Here is an 8,601-nt window from a genome sequence, read left to right as displayed (position 1 = left end):
ACACTCGTTACAAATTAAAAATTTTACAATCGATTTTAGAAACTCTAAATAAACAAAAGAGCTGCAAAAAAAATCTAACACCTCTAGGTAAAAAAAAGTTAAATTAAAATTAAATTTAATTTTCAAACATACACCTTAGTTAATTCAATTATCGTGAAAAGAAAACAAGGGCTGTCGTCCAAATGGTCCCTTTTGTTTGTTCTCTTTCTTTTTTGTTTCAAATGCCGCAAGCGGACCGTACCCCTCCGTTATAAAACAGAAAATTTATCTTTCAACAAAGGTTCCTCTTAAGCGAGAAAAAATTTCCAATGTATAAATTTATTATAACGTTAGGTTTTTTATGGAAATAAGACAAGCAATTAATCAATGGTATACTAGCTTACCATAACCGCAAGACTCGCCTAACAGATAAACTTGGTAACATGACGTAAGTGAAATTTATCATTAAACCAACGGTTAATTAAGCAAATGTTAGTTGGGAGGACAGCGTGTAACAATGGTGTTCTCAAACTATGTTGTACTTTAGCAGTTTTAGTCTTACCAGCGTTAATATCACATACCGCACATTGAACTAACATCAAAACTTCTGAGCTTATTAATAATATTAGATATTCCTAGCATATTTCTACTATTTTAGCTGGTTATTTCAATGTCCTTCCTAATTGTTGCCAGTTTGTCTAATTAATTATTACAATTTTATGATGTTGATCAAGTATACATATTGAGAATATTATTAATTTCACACAAAATCAATATCTACGCGGAAAAAAAAAAATTTATACCAAATGAAAAGTTGAAAAATAATTCTTTGAATTGCGATATCTTTGAATATATGGAGTAGGTAATTGCAAATATTGCTCATGTTGGAAGGAGTATAAAAGAGGGAGTAAGCTGAAAGGAAAAGTGAAGCCAAATGGTGGTTCAGTCAAAATTTTCCACTGTATAAAGAAACATTATAAAGTTTTGATAGTCTCTATCTCTCCAGTGTCAGAGCGTTTGATATTTGGGTGTAAATTAATTTTATGCACGAAAATTGTCTTTTGAGGTCTCACATTTTTTTTTTCTCAATTCACGATTTGTTACGCGCTTTTTTTTTGTTTTTTCAGGAATTTCAAGTTTTCGTGTTCCAAAAATCGAGTTCGATGATTTCCAATTTGAAAGTGAATTGAAAAGTAGTTTTTGGACGTCTAATCTTTTTCTCTCACCGCTCTTTTTTTTAGCATTATTTATTATATATTTTTCAAATTTTAATTTGCTTTTTTTTTTTTAATATTTTTATGTATTATTTAAACACATATTTCTGAATTATTATAGTTTTTATGATGCTCCAAAACTTCGGAGAGGTCATATTTAGAAGAAACACCATCTGAAATGATAAAAAAAAAGTGAAGAAAACTTACCCGGGTCATGTTGGCAGAGGGGGCCTACCCAATTGCCGGAGACACATTTGATCTTGCAGAGCCTCCGCTCTGGCGGGAAGGGCTGAGGTGCCGGGAGTTCGGCGATGAACCGCACCTCGCCCAGCTGGGAGTAGTTAGGGCTGGCTGCCGGCCGGGCCACCACCCGCACCCCGTTCAGGCTCAGCTGGGGAGACGGGCAGTCCTTGTCTCCGCCTGCAACAAGAGCAGGATTCATTTATTGTACAAGAGTTATAAGATAACATGGAAGATTACATTATATATCAAACCGGCAGAGCATGCAATCCTTCACTATTACTAAATGTAAAGAGGTATATAGATTAAATGAACATAATTGAAAATTGTATATCAATAAATGTATTTAGTTAAAATTAAGCACATTATAAGTTTTGTTACTTTAGTTACCCACATCTGCGATAAGGAACCGAACAGAATATTTTTTAAGAAGCGACATTTATGATTTTTTTTTTTTTATTTTAAACAAAACTCAAGCCTCTTTCTAAATCTAGTAACGATACAAAAGCACGCTGTGCCATGGATGCATATTGCCAAATTAAATCAATTATGGATAAAACGCCATTTTTTTATATTGTTTTTTTTCTCTATATGCTCAATAGAGGTTTCAAATTAATTATAAACTAATTGTTTTTTCTTTGGGTAAATAAGATTAAAATATTTCTGAATGAGTTTGAATATTTACAAAAAAAAAAAGTAAAAATCTAAAGAGGTCCCTAGTAAAGTTAGCTAATAAAATTATTTTAATGAAAGATAAGGAAAAATTCGTTTCAATCGTACTTTAAAACATTATTATAGATAAAATTACTAATTGAATTAATTATTTATTATATCTTATTTTGTACATATTGGTAACAATATGTAATCAGAATATATAATAATAAAAATGATAAATAAAATATCTAGGGTCTCCACACAGTTTACTAACCTTTTTTTTACCGGATAAATCGAGGATTTATCAGAGCTTTGAAATTTAAAAAATGGCTTTTAACCTTCTTACAACACGGAACATTTTGAAAAAAAATACAGCATGTGAATTAATCCAGTATATGAAAAGTTTATAACGAACTATATGTTAGTGTACAAATAGATCCTACACCGATTGTTTTGGATTTCATCTTCTAGAGTAAAATTTACTTTAGGGTCTAGTTTCAATCAGTAAAGGTGGGTTTAAACCAAAGGGAACATTATTAATAATATTTGCTATAAAAATTTTGCCATATGCTAATTATACCAGTACGTAGCAAAATGCTACTCATATTGCTTTTCCAATAAAAATATTAATACAATTTTATTTAGTTTCGTAGGCAATATTAACAACATTTTATTATTTGCCTCTGAAAAAGGTAGATATTTTATTAATAATATAGTCACACAATCAATAATAAGTTGATCAGAGGCTGAAGGGTAAAATGCCAAAGTTATTATTCATTGAGTTCCTTCATTTTTTTTCACGAAAAAATAAATAATATATAAAAATATTTAACAAACAAAATAATGTACTCTATTAGATAGATTAATTAATTTAAAGATTATGTAAATATTAATTTTAATGATTTTGTTTTAAAAAATTGAGTGCGATGGCCGGGAATCGAACCCGGATCAACTGCTTGGAAGGCAACTATGCTCACCATTACACCACCATCGCTTACACTAATGTCTGGCACAATCTTAGTATTTTACTTTGAGATTTCAGCAATAAATTCATTAAAAAAAAATTAAAAAATAGATAATAATTTAAAATAATAATTTCAATCTAAATATAAAAATTTTTAAAAGATTTTGAATGAAGCTTTCATTTTAAGAATAACAAAAAAAATGTGACACTAAATAATATGAGATAATAAGAAATAATAAAAGGGGATTGCTATGAGGAAAATAATAAAAGGTATAAGAAAAAGTTGATCATAATTTCAAATGATCAGAATAATTTTACAGTATAGTTCAGATTTCAGGATTTAGCATTTAATAAATCTTATATATACCGAAAATATAGCATTCTAATACTGTTGGATAAAAACTAATGTTCATTGTCCAACTGAAAATAATGAAAACAAATATTATATTCTCAACATTTTGAGATGCTGCTAGTCGAGGTGAAAGTCTAGGTCTAGAAAGCAAGGACCAAGAGAACGTCTTCAGTGAAAGCATGTAAGAATAAGGTCACGACAATGTGAAAAACAATGAATGCGAACATCTTTTTCTATCTTTCAGTCAACAAATCTTGACTTACAAAGGAACCAATTATTTGCGCAGGTAGCGCCCATGAAATCAGGATCTGTTGTTGAATGTACCAACAAAACTAGAATATTACTTTTAGAGGAACTCATGGATTTATACTACTGGCACTCTCATTTTTTTTTCACTTCATATTTTCATTAGCTCTTATCAAATGGATGATTGACAATTAGCATGAATATGGTTCTTAGAATATGTCTTGAAACGTATTTTTCTAGGTTCTATTCCAATCGAAAAAAGAGAGCACACCGAAGTATTAATATCCCACAATATGACTAGATAATTACCGTTTATTTCGGTGAAAAAAAATGTCTAATCTCGAGGTTTATGTAAAAATAACAATATTTATATAATACCACAGAAAAAATTATAACAGAACAAAAATTTGAAAGTTCTAATGCTCTCAAAGTGTATTTTTGAAATGAAAATTGAATTATTATGAAAACTCGCTTCCATTGGAGCTTTATTGATATCAATTAATTTATAGTAATCCTTATTGATGTGATCTTATCATTGGAATCTTATTCCAAAATGTTCCATGACAGTTATCAGATATAGGGTATTACTTTTGTCTAACAAAATAAGCAATCTATTGCAAAATATTAATTGTATGTATCCCTTAATGCGACAATTACATAAGCTATACGTAGGGGTATAGTATAAGACAGGTATATTTTTGCACACATTTTTTTCTCCTCTTTTCTTCATTATTTTCTTATTGCATCAACCCTGCCACATGTACGCAACATATTCTTTGGGTTATATTGTAGGATATAAAGAGTATTTAACACTACATTTAACATTTTCAGGCATTCTATATATTTAATAAGTAGATGAAATAATCAGAATAAATTAAAATGAAATGGATATCGATAAATTATAGATTTCTAATTCCCCTCAATTCCAAGTGTATGCTAACAATCCGCAAAATGTACGTCTTTAATAAAAAATGTAATTTTATGTATCTGAAATTCAACATTATTTAGCTGAAAAGTTTTCAAGAATGTCAAACAAAACCTTTGATAATTTATTTTATTGATCCTAAAATCTTAACTGTCCCGTAAAATTATTCTAATAATAACTTTTTCTTACTTTCAATGTATTTTTTTTAAACCTTTCTGAGAATTTTTTTTTTCAACTTAAGTTTAATTTTTTTTTAAATGAACTCTATCAGGAATCTCAAAGTAAAATGTTTCCAGGAAATGCTGTTAATTATTTATTTTTCTTATGAAGTATACTTTATACAAGGAAGGGATGTGTTAATAATGGAGTCTATTCTCTCTAATTTGTTGTTAAGATGGATATTATTCCATGTTTTCTTGTCCATTATTGTTTATCATTTATATTTTTCTGATAAATAATTTGGATCTTTATCAGTTTTGTAGTATATGATAGATATTCTGCTCCTCCTTCCATTTTTCTCCTTCTAACATTAATCTCAAGACTTCCTTAGAACGAAAACCTCCTAAAAACGATTCACTCATTTTTGAATGTGAATGGAATGTGCAAAATGAATAACTGATTACGGGGCTGCTCCTTTATGTTTGGCATTCTATATCCCTTTACATGTGCATATAATGCTGTTACTATGTTAAAGTAAAATTTGCCCCACCCCTCCAAATATTCTCCGAGGTCTAGCGTCTATGAGTCCTTGTTTAACAACTACTATTTTAGCATAAACAAAGAATAATACTGCTCAGGGTAAATACTGGATAGTAGCCCCTACTTCCATTATCATTTAATGTGTTTTAAATTGAAACATAGAAATTAAAATATGGCATATTTATGGCTTGTTGAGTTATTTTTATACACATGCAATCAGGATCGATGGCAGTTATTAGCTATCATAAATGGTAGAGCAATGTCGGCAGGGAATAAGTTGGTGAATTCAGTTGGTGGCTGGTTTCATTTCTTGGCTAGAGCCGACAGGAGAGAGCGTTTATGAGGCCAAATTACATCGCCAATGAGTTATAGCTGCCCCCGGCTATATGGTATAGTATCATCAAGCCTGTCCCATTTTCGATCCAGGAAAATCTACCTGAGACTCAGCTTCGGGTTGCTCAATTCTCACCATCTTCTCCAAATATTGGAATAAGTTGATATAATCAAATTATATTTAAAAAAAAATCTATTTAATGACAATGAAAATACATATTTTTGTCTTACTACCTTTCATTATAATTTATAAAAATATTTATTTCAGTTAGCCTAATCTAAATTGACCAATTTTGTTATATTATCCATTAGCAAATGTAATACATTTTAGCATAACCTCACTTATTCGAAGTAGCCGGAACAAGATAGACCCGGTTAAGTAAGAGAAGTGGCTAACCCGAAGCTTAAAAAAATAAAAGAAACTCAATACAAATTCGACTCATATATTCGCTTAAGATTTTGGTATTTCCAAGTCTGAAAAAATCAACAATCAATCTAAAAAGTAATGCTTACAAAACACAAATAACGATACCCAAAACATAATAAAAAGATAGATGCATTATCTCGTTCCAATCATCGTACTGTAGGATACCTTTATATTTTTGTTTTACTCAAAGATGTCTCTTGAATGAAGGATGATTCCCCATTTTTTGTTAATTGCATAAGAGATTTTTATTTCACGATATCACGTATTTACGATTTAAGATATCACAGCTTAAACGACGATACATTTGCTAAACAATAAATAGCATTCAAAACTTGATATATGTATAGGAAATATTCTTATCAATATATCATGAATATAAATTTATTAGATCAATTCATCTTACCATAAAAAACAAATCTGCCATGTCCATAAGTCAGTATAGCTTATTCATCATTTGTACAGCTTCGTGTTTTTTTTTTTGTTTTTTTTTCAATCAATAATTTCTATCTTCATGTTACAATATCTATAATCCTTTAAAGTATATAAAAACAGCTTATAAAAATGGATTGTATTAATGCAAGTAAATTAGTTAATTAGTCAGGTTAATAATTATCTATATTTCAAGGTTCAAGAACACATTTTAAGTTGCTTATTGTTCGAGAACTAAATCTATGGAAGAAACAAGTGAATCAAGCAAAATACTTCTGAGCATCGTTAAGAAAAAGTAATAGACAGAATTGGATGAAATTGATGACAGATCCATTTTACACTTGTTCTCAACGTTTACCAAAATTGGGCTGACTTGGAAGAAATATAAGTGTACAAAAAAAGTGCAAAATGCGTTTTAACTACGATTTAAATTCTTCCCCATAACGTGTGAACAAGGGATTGTTTCAGGAATTTTTATTTACATAAAGTGGGAATTCCATTAATCCATTAGAGAACAAATTCAAATTAAGCCGCTTAAAAACAGATTTGGCCGAAAAAAAATTAATACTAAAACATTCAAGTTATCATACGTGATATCCTGTAAAATGAGTACCTCCTAGCAAGTTAGTATATAACAAAATTACATTTCTTTTGCAAAGAGTTTCTTCAAAGTTTGATAAATTTGAATTTAATAAATAAAGTAAAAGTTACATTCTTAAGCAAGTTTTTCTGTATTTATCAAAACTAGAAATTATATTCATAACATGTTAAGGAATCTTCAAAAAATCAGGAATGTTAAAAAATAATTGATAGATTATTATGTGCAGTTATTCCGTGCTGCAATAATTTTGATAATTTATTTTATTTATTAAAACAACCAATAAATTTCCGAAATGAAATCAAATAATTTACGTCATAAATAATTTTTGATAAGGGAGTATAAAAAAATTGAGTGCGATGGCCGGGAATCGAACCCGGATCAACTGCTTGGAAGGCAACTATGCTCACCATTACACCACCATCGCCCATGAACATACGTGTCTGAAATAGATTTTTATAAATTTAACTAAATGTAATTTAAACAACCTAATAATCAAATAACCAATTTATTAAATTTATTGAATGCGTAACGTGATCACAGATTCGATTTAATCACTGAAATCAGTAAAGTTAGTAGAGATGGGTGCTCTTAGATTTTTATTCCTGCAAATTCTAACAATTAAAGAATTGATTTCCTACTGTTATGATTCACAATAAAAATCAACTTTCCTGAAGCCAGGAAATAGGTTCTAAGTTTATGGTCGCATCTTAATTAATGAAATATTATTTTTAATTTTTGGATGGTAAATCTAATTTTTCATTGTTTATTGCCCGAATGTAATAGATTTTTGCAATGTATCCATCATTGAAGGTAGGTATACATTATATAGTTTCATAACCCCTTGAACACCCTAATATATGTAACTATTTTCACCTCTTCCCCACTTCATTTAGTCACCTCGAAATGAAACGTTCTGAAATTCGATACGAAGTGTGGTTCTGTAGAAAGAAAAATACCATAAAAATAGGCTGAAGTTTGGCCTAAATTACATCCTATCCAGAATTAAATACACAACCCCGCCTAAATGAGTTAAAGGGTTGAAAGATTTATATGTTAATTAAGTTGGTTTTAGTAGTTCTTCTTTAGGGGAATTTCAACTTTTTTTTCCCACTAGCGCCATTTTGTTTAGGGCTCGGTGATTTTCAGAATTTGCGCATCTCCATGACCCCTCCGTATCAAGTTTAATGTTTAAAGATTTGTTTGTGAATCGAGATGATGTTAGTGCCTTCTAAGGGGGTATCAACTATTCATAGGTTTACAATCCCTCCAAAAAAGAGTTTCACGATTAAAAATTTGCATCTTAATTGGGTCGGGGTCAGTGCATTTTGAGAGTATCAACATTTGTCTCCAATCACTAATATTTTTTTCATGAGTTTTGAGCATTAATGAATTGATTAACTTTTCAACTATTTAATAAACAAAAATTAAGCAACAATAACAATAACAAGCTCTATTCCTAAAGTTAATTTTTTGTTTTCTGTACAAAGTTGATTCACGACTATGAACTATATATCAGAGATACATTTTTCATAAGTACA

At 29.6% G+C, this 8,601-nt stretch overlaps 2 non-coding genes across 2 annotated transcripts; both read right to left on the bottom strand.

Annotated features, from left to right (window-relative positions):
- Window positions 1–3,009: 3,009 nt before the first annotated feature.
- TRNAG-UCC (transfer RNA glycine (anticodon UCC)) lies at window positions 3,010–3,081 on the bottom strand. The gene has a single exon. It is a non-coding gene; the product is annotated as a tRNA-Gly (tRNA).
- Window positions 3,082–7,415: 4,334 nt separating this feature from the next.
- Window positions 7,416–7,487, bottom strand: TRNAG-UCC (transfer RNA glycine (anticodon UCC)). The gene has a single exon. It is a non-coding gene; the product is annotated as a tRNA-Gly (tRNA).
- Between the last annotated feature and the right edge of the window lie 1,114 nt (window positions 7,488–8,601).

Source organism: Halyomorpha halys, unplaced genomic scaffold, assembly GCF_000696795.3.
Source record: "Halyomorpha halys isolate HHAL.00 unplaced genomic scaffold, Hhal_1.1 Scaffold45.1, whole genome shotgun sequence".
NCBI lineage: Eukaryota > Metazoa > Arthropoda > Insecta > Hemiptera > Pentatomidae > Halyomorpha > Halyomorpha halys.
Note: the sequence above shows the minus strand (reverse complement) of the source record. Positions and strands in the feature narration are given on the sequence as shown.